Below are 8,366 nucleotides of genomic sequence, written 5' to 3'. Positions count from 1 at the left end.
GCCATTTAAAAATAAACGGCACCATGGACCTGGTGCTGAAAAACGAACACTCTGCTTCCTCCAAGTGGGACACAGGCCCCACCACCACCCTGGAGCAACACCCCACCAAATCGCAGCCAATGCTGCCAAAGACCCCATGGCGCAAAATGCAGCCCACAGCCCAGGCCAGAAACAGTTGCTGTGGGAACTGGGTAATGACATCAAGTAGCAACATCTGACTTCCTCTCCCTAGTGACTAGCCTTCTTGCAGTTTCTTCAGCCCAGAACCCTACTTGCTTTGTAGCCAGGTGCAAACATTTTACAGTTTAACCAAATGTTTGTGAAGCGTTTTCCCGTGCCTCATCTCATTTGATCCTCACAGAAGTCCTGGAGTAGGTAGATAGGAGACTCAGTAGAAAATATCCTATTTTCTTTTCATTAGCAAGATGTAAATAGTGATATTAAAATATTTCTTCTAATTAATTTCCTTTCAATATGCATGAATTAGTGCATCAGGACACTAGTATTATAATAAGACATTATTAAAATTCACCTGAATCTTTTTTGTTCTTGTTTTTGCTTTTTTAAATGTGGCTTAGCACCTGTAAGTCACTCCTCAATGTGGGAGAGGTGGACTGGGACTTTGGGATGAAGTCCCTATTCAATTACCTATCATTCAATTTAGTCCAATGGTCCAGAGTCCAGTGGTCGGCAAACTCATTAGTCAACAGAGCCAAATATCAACAGTACAACGATTGAAATTTCTTTTGAGAGCCAAATTTTTTAAACTTAAACTTCTTCTAACGCCACTTCTTCAAAATACACTCTCCCAGGCCGTGGTATTTTGTGGAAGAGCCACAGTCAAGGGGCCAAAGAGCCGCATGCGGCTCGCGAGCCATGGTTTGCTGACCACTGGTCCAGACCATTGAGATGTTTTGGGATCCCTACTCAATCAGCCAATATTTTGTCTGTGCTTCTCCACTTGATTTGATCTTCCCTCTCAATTGGCTGAGACATCAAGATTTTCATCTAAACAATGAAGAAAAATGCTGGTCAAAGAGTTGAAAGCCAGCTCTTGGATTTTGCCACTAAAAGTCTGTCTCCAGGGCAAAGTCATATCAACCTCCATGGAAAGAACTAATTTTTTGTATCTAGCCATATCACTTTATTGTGCCTACAAGGATATGTATGCTGAGATGCTTGCTGAAATCCAGTTATACAACAGCCTGTTAGGAAATGAGATATGTCAACATAACTTAGTCTTACTGAGCCCTTACTGGGTCCCAGGGATCAGCACTTTCACATCTAGGTGCTTGCAAGTGATGCCTAATGTGGCTCTTACCTTTTAGAAAAATTGTCCATCTCCCAGTATTTGTTATGAACACTCCCAGCACTAGGGGTCCCAACTCATCCCTGATGGCTTGGGACTTGTTTCCAGTGTTAGCCCCACATCCTGGAAGCCCCACATCCTGGAAACCCGTAGGGAAACCAGGACAGTTGGTCACCCTAAGATCCACATTGAAGAGGCCTCTTGCATGGAAACCCCTGCAGCTCATGTCATTTATAATTGTCGAGGGCAAGTACAGAGCGATGGCTGAGGGGACTGGAAGGGGAACCAGGCCTAGTTCTGAGAATGTTCCATGGAGGAGGAGTCCAAGGGAAGTATGCATGAACAACGAGAGGGTCAAGGCTTCGGTGCAGCTATAATGGGGGGAGTGTGTGCAGGGGCAAGCCAGCCCAGGTGTTCCTTCCAGGCTGGTTCACAGATTGGCATGTGTTAAAAGCAACATTCCCTTCTGGACAGTTATGTAGGCGAACAGGAGGAGAATTTGTATTTTGGTAAAAGTTGTATATGCATCTCCTTCTTTATATTGAAAATTATGGGAATTATTGCATGTACTGACGATATGAGTAAAATATAAACTTATTGAATTATCTTTCATTTCAGTTTTTTATTTATTTTAATGAATAACTATCCACTCATACTAAGAATATAGGCTACTTACATGGTTCTGGTCTTAAAGTCCTCTAAAAATACCTTTTAAACAATTTTTTTTTTTCTGATTGCATGTTGGCATAATTCTCCTACCTTTGTTTGAATCTCTTTTTATTTCTCTTTGTTTTTGTTTGTTGTGTGATTATTTGTTTTGTGAGTCTTCAGCAAGCCATCTTTTTAAAGAAACACCTAGAGAGAAGCAGGGGAGGGTGGGTGGGAAGAGATCAACCAATGAACTTGTATGCATATATGACAGTGGGGTGGTGAGGACCTGGAGGGGAGGGGGAAGGACTGGAGCGGGCTGGAAGAGGTTAATGGGGAGGGGGGGACCTATGTAATATTTTCAACAATAAAGATTAAAAGGGAAAAAAAGGAAACATTAAGGGTTTTCATTTTCCATAACATAATGCATTAGTTGTTCCTGAAGCGGTGATATTATTCCATTTCAGAATTCCAGCCACCCTGACTGCTGACAGCAGGCAACGGCCAGCTGGCTGGTGTCAGAGTCCCATCACAGCTGAGCTTTCAGGCTCTAATTGCAAAACATTCCAGAGGGAAAGCTGAGCACCTCCAAGGAACATTTTTTTTTAGAATGTTTCTTTATTTCCATGAGAGGGCGATGTCTACCGTGGAGGGGAAGGGGCTGTGGTTGTACAAAGAGTCATGTATGGAACTGCCACTGCCATGTTTCCAGTTAGTTCTAGAGTCATTTTAACTCCCACTTACAGATTGGCCACTCATGCCTGCCCCTCCCCACATGACTCAGGCAGGCGCTCTGTGCACTCTCGGAAAAGCCCACAGTCTCTGGTGCAGAGAGGGAGTGGGCAAAATTACAGCAAGGGGAGAGCTCAGCTCAGCTGTGGAAGACATTACAAGCTGCATTTTGGTACAAAGACAATTAGGAACAATTGCAGACTTCTTCAAAAGGAAATAGAAGAGGAAAATAAAATACTCTATTGGTTTATTACACATTTCTTAAGTAGCGCGATGTCCATGAAGTTTGGAGGCCCTGGGGGACCAAGGATACCCAGAGCTCAGCCCCTGGCTTGTTCCCCACTGACCCCTACGCTCTGACTCCTTCCCATCGCAGAGCTCGTGGGGAACTTTCCAATCAACTGGGGGATCCAAGAAGGAGGGGGTGTCATCGCTGGTCCAGTGTTTGCTGAAGACGGTTCTTGTTCATGAGAAGACCCTTCCTAATGATGTGCTGGGTCCAGTGTTGAGCCCTTTCCTCCACTCCTGGCGCATGGCCTCCATCATCTTCTCCCTCCACCTTCACACACCTTCTTTGGAATGTTGTTGTGTCCCTCTCCTATACATGGCACAGAGCTAGGCCGTCACCAGCTAAAGCAGGAGAGCTGCAGCATAGCAGCCCCTGCAAACTCGCTCTGAAAGACGACTTCTTCCTGGTTCATGAATTTATCTGAATGGAAAGTGTAGAACCATAGGAAATTTAAATCAGACTTATTTAAATATTTAGCAAATTATCTTAACTGAGGAAAAAAATTAAGCAGTTGAGATAGTTCCAAAAAACTAAGGTCTGACAGCCACCATGACTGTGACCCTATTTCCAGAGCAGCAGGTTCCCTGCCTTTACCCTTCTGCACCCCCAATAAGTGAAAGAGGTGAGAGAGAGAGAGAGAGAGAGAGAGAGAGAGAGAGAGAGAGAGAGAGAGAGGAGAGAGAGAGAGCTCTCCTCCTGGGGTTACGGCTGTTCCCCTCACTATAGCAGGAAAACTGACCTCAGAGTTAGGCGATGCCATCAGAGTGACAGAGCAGAGGAGGAACTGTGGCTTCGAGGTGGGTTAGATTCCTACTCAGCAGTGAGGCTCAGGGTAACCTGCCTGGGGTGGGGAGAGAGCAGCTGACGCATCACAAAGTGGCACTCAGGCAGCATTTCATGCTAGCCCGAGGAAACATTCATCATTCATATCACAGAAAGGCAATTGCTGATGGGAATTGGGGCCTGCACCCCACAGGTATCCACTCTAAGTCACCCTGTACCCCTCCTGCCTCAGGATCCCTGGTCAGCGTCTCTCTGGTTCCATAGGCTTACCTGTGAGCTCATGGACAGAGGATTTAGGATTAACAAACTGACTTTGAACTTACATTTCATTACATCAGAAAGTAAATAAACCTTGAACTGTTAGTTTTGGATTTTTTACAAAAAGATAATGCTGCCATTCCCTTTCTCTACACTAACCTGACTATATGTGGCCTCTAATGCTTTAAGCTTTCCTGGGTTATCATTTCCTATTCCTTTCTAAATGTGATGTTCCGACATTCCTTTTGGTTAAATGTCATATTCTCTGTTCACGTCTCAAAAATATACTGTATTTACCTATTTACACTAAGTTGACATTGTTTTCTAACAGTAATCAAATGGCACAGGGACCATGAGAGCACCACTGTCTTCTGTGGGCACCACTGGCTTCCTGGGCATGGCTGCCTGGCCCTGGGAACTGCCACCTGAACCTTGGCCTGGCACCACTCTGACTGCTGGACACTGTCCTCTTCTGACCCGCTGACGCCATGGCACACCCAGGGCCATACTGAGTTCTGTGCAGAACTTGGGAGAAGGTCTCTTTGCTCTTGTGTGTTAGAGGCTGTCAGTGGCATCAAAACAGAAACTTCCTAAGGTCCCTCCTGACAGACCCTCTTCAGTTTTTTCTCACAACAGGACTCGGGTAACGAGTTCAAGGCAGAGCCAAGCCAGGAGACAAATCTGAGTGACAGACACTGTTTTGTGGTTTCCTCGACCACAAAGGAGGCTTTAGTACCAGGTGGGCCTGTGGGTCCTGGCTCTGTCCCAAGAAGGTGGGTTCTGCCCCAGAAGGCTCCCCACCCCTCCTGCAGGTCTGTCCTGGTGATCCGTCCCACTAGTCTGCAGACACGCAGAAACCCAGCCCAGGAGGAGGCTGAGGCTCTGAGACGACACAGGACCTGCTGGCTATGTAACTGTCCCATTTGATTCAGGTGAGGGAGCTCCAACTTGAAGAAGCCATGGGACATTTACACTGGAAAAGTCAGAGCATGCTGATCCAGTGGCAAGTTTCATATTTATGCAAATCAATATAAACAAAATGTTCATGATCCATGTTGTTAATAGAAGTAAATCTTAAACACAAATGTTAGGATAATAAGGTTGAGAACAGAGATTGTGAGACGATAAAAAGTGGCCTTTTACTTTTATTGTCTCTCATCTGAGTCAACAGGGTATGACTACAGGTAATTTTATAAGTGCCAAAGCTCGCACTGTTTTATGGACCACTCCTGCTGGGGGAAACCCACCACTGTGGAGTGCAGTGGGGGCTATGGCAATGTGAGGTAGTAGGCAGAGGACAGGATACGGACCCTGATTAGCATTCCACCTCCACCATGTGTCTCCTGTGCAAATACCTTCATGGAACTTGCATTATAAAAGATAGAGAGAGCAAATTAGACTATGGGGATTCCTGATTGAATGTTTTCTTGGTCAGTATTTGATCTATTATTTGACCTCTTTAAGTATTTTCATTTTTATTTAAATATCCATGCTTTTCAATTGAAATTTTCTATTTGATTATTTGTTAAATCTTCCTCTCCCTGCCCCCTGCCCCTGTCTCGCTTTGCAGTTTCTATGAATAACATGGCTAAATTTAATTTATTAGTTGGACAGGCACCTAGGAGAATTGCACTTGGAGGAAAGGACTATGAAAGGCCTTGAGAAGGCTGTCCCTAAAAGGTCAGCTGAGCTTGGCACTGCCCTGGAACAGCCCTTGTGAATTGCTCAGGAACAGAGCTCCTCATTTACAAGGATTTCTTCCCATTCCCTGAACACGGTCCATAATTCTTCACCAATTACCCCTTCCAACCAGAAAGCTATACTCTTATGTCTACCTATCTAAATCTTGCCATTCCTCAGGGGAAAATTCAAAATGCATCCTTATCTATGATGCCTTCTTCCCTCTCCCCTGCCCACCCTCAGCTGGGAATGCTTCTCCCCTTCTCCCGTGAAGGCCTATAGCATGTGGTTCCTCTTATGTACCACAGATGATTAACAGAAGTGCTGCATGATTTCATGGTTTAATGCAAAATGAAGATGCAGGGGTCCTTGTTTTAAAAATGTTAAGGACAGCCTAAGTGCCCATCAGCAGATGAATGGATTAAAAAACTGTGGTACATCTATACAATGGAATACTATGCTGCTGTAAAAAGAAGGAACTCTTATCATTTACAACAGCATGGATGGACCTAGAGAGCATTATGCTAAGCCAAATAAGTCAGTCAGAGAAAGGTAAGTATCACATGATCTCACTCATATGTAGGATATAATGATCAACAGAAACTGATGAACAAAAATAGATCCAGAGTAATAGAAGCATCGAATACACCGTCCAACCTAAAAGGGAAGGTGTGGGGGAGTTTAAGACATCAACCAAAGGACTTGTATCCATGCATATACTGATAAGCATAACCAATGGAAACAGACAGTAGGGGGGTGAGGGCATATGCTGAGGGATAGGAGCAGCTGGGGAGAGGTCAATGGGGGAAAAAGAAGACTTATGCAATACTTTAAACAATAAAGAATTTAAATAAATAAATATATAATGGCAAAAAAAAAAAAAGAATTGCAAGATGGCTATAGGGGACCATTACAAAATGCAGGCCCTTCTAAGTGTCCCAGCATGACCACACAGGACACACACCTGGTCAGCTGACCAGATAATTACACTGGATATTCCAGGGGGAAGTGAGAGGCCTACAGGCAAATACAATCATTTAAATGCCCATTCTAATCCCCTCTTAGGGAACCTCCTGAGCTGCCTGCCTGTCTTCCTGAGCCTATCTAGTGCTCCAACATCTACATGCCTGGCTCTCCATCTCTTGGCACTTAGCTGAGGGTTCTGCTCCCAGAGGGACTCCTCCCATCCCCAGCCACTCTGATCTTTGCTTACTGCTCCTTATCTCTGAGTCATGCCTCATTGATTTCCTTGGGTTGGCCACCAGCACAAGAAACAGGGAAGAACCTACCGGTTATTTCTCACAATAGCCCTATCCCCCTTCCTCTCTGTTCCCTCCTGTTGCCGGAAGTTGCCAGTATATAACCCTTCTTTGCCAACATGTTGCTGCAAAAAAATGCAGTTGCATTTTTCTACCTGTTCTATTTCTTCTAAGTGACAATGTAGATGCTCACCTGATGTCAAGAGTGTTAAGTATAAAATCCAACACCCTTTCTTGATAAAAACCCTCAGCAAAATGGGAATAGGGGGATCATACCTCAACATAATAAAAGCCTTATATGACAAACCTACAGCCAACATCATACTCAATGGGCAAAAACTAAAACCATTTCACTTAAGAACAGGAATGAGACAGGGATTCCCATTTTCACCACTCCTATTTGACACACTACTGGAAATGCTAGCCATAGCAAGTAGACAAGAAAAAGAAATAAAAGATATCCAAATTGGAAAAGAAGACGTAAAACTGTCATTATTCACAGATGACATGATACTGTACATAGAAAACCCTAAAGACTCCATCAAAAAAATTATTAGACTTAATAAATGAATTCGGCAATGTAGCAGGTTACAAAATTAATGCCAATAAATCTATGGCATTTCTATACACCAATGGTGAACTTACAGAAAGAGAGACTAAAAAAATAATCCCATTTATCATCGCACCAAAACATTAAGATACCTAGGAATAAACTTAACTTAAGTAGGTAAAAGACCTGTACTTGGAAAACTACAGGACACTGAAAAAAGAGATAGAGGAAGACATAAACAGATGGGAGAACATACTGTGTTCATGGATTGGTAAAATCAACATAATTAAAATGTCCATACTACTCAAAGCAATCTATAGATTCAATGCACTCCCCATTAAAATACCAACGGCATATTTCACAGACCTTGAATATACTCTCCAAAAATTCATCTGGAATAAAAAAAGACCCTGAATAGTTGCAGCAATCCTGAGAAAGAAGAATAAAGTAGGAGGGATCTCAATACCAGATATCAAGCTGTATACAAAGCCACTGTTCTCAAAACTGCCTGGTACTGGCACAAGAACAGACATATAGATCAATGGAATAGAATAGACAACCCAGAAATTGATCCAAACCACTATTCTCAATTAATATTTGACAAAGGAGGCATGAGCATACAATGGAGTCAAGACAGTCTCTTCAATAAATGGTGTTGGGAAAATTGGACAGATACAAGCAAAAAAATGAAACTAGATCACCAACTTACACCATACACAAAAATAAACTCAAAATGAATCAAGGACTTAAACATAAGACGGGAAAACCATAAAAATATTAGAGGAAACCACAGGCAGCAAAATATCAGACATATGCCAAAGCAATATCTTCACCAATACAGCTCCTAGGGCAATGGAA

This window comes from Plecotus auritus (assembly GCF_963455305.1).
Source record: "Plecotus auritus genome assembly, chromosome: 2".
In the NCBI taxonomy this organism is placed as follows: Eukaryota; Metazoa; Chordata; class Mammalia; order Chiroptera; family Vespertilionidae; genus Plecotus; species Plecotus auritus.
The sequence above is the reverse complement of the archived record's forward strand: the minus strand, read 5'-3'. Positions refer to the sequence as shown.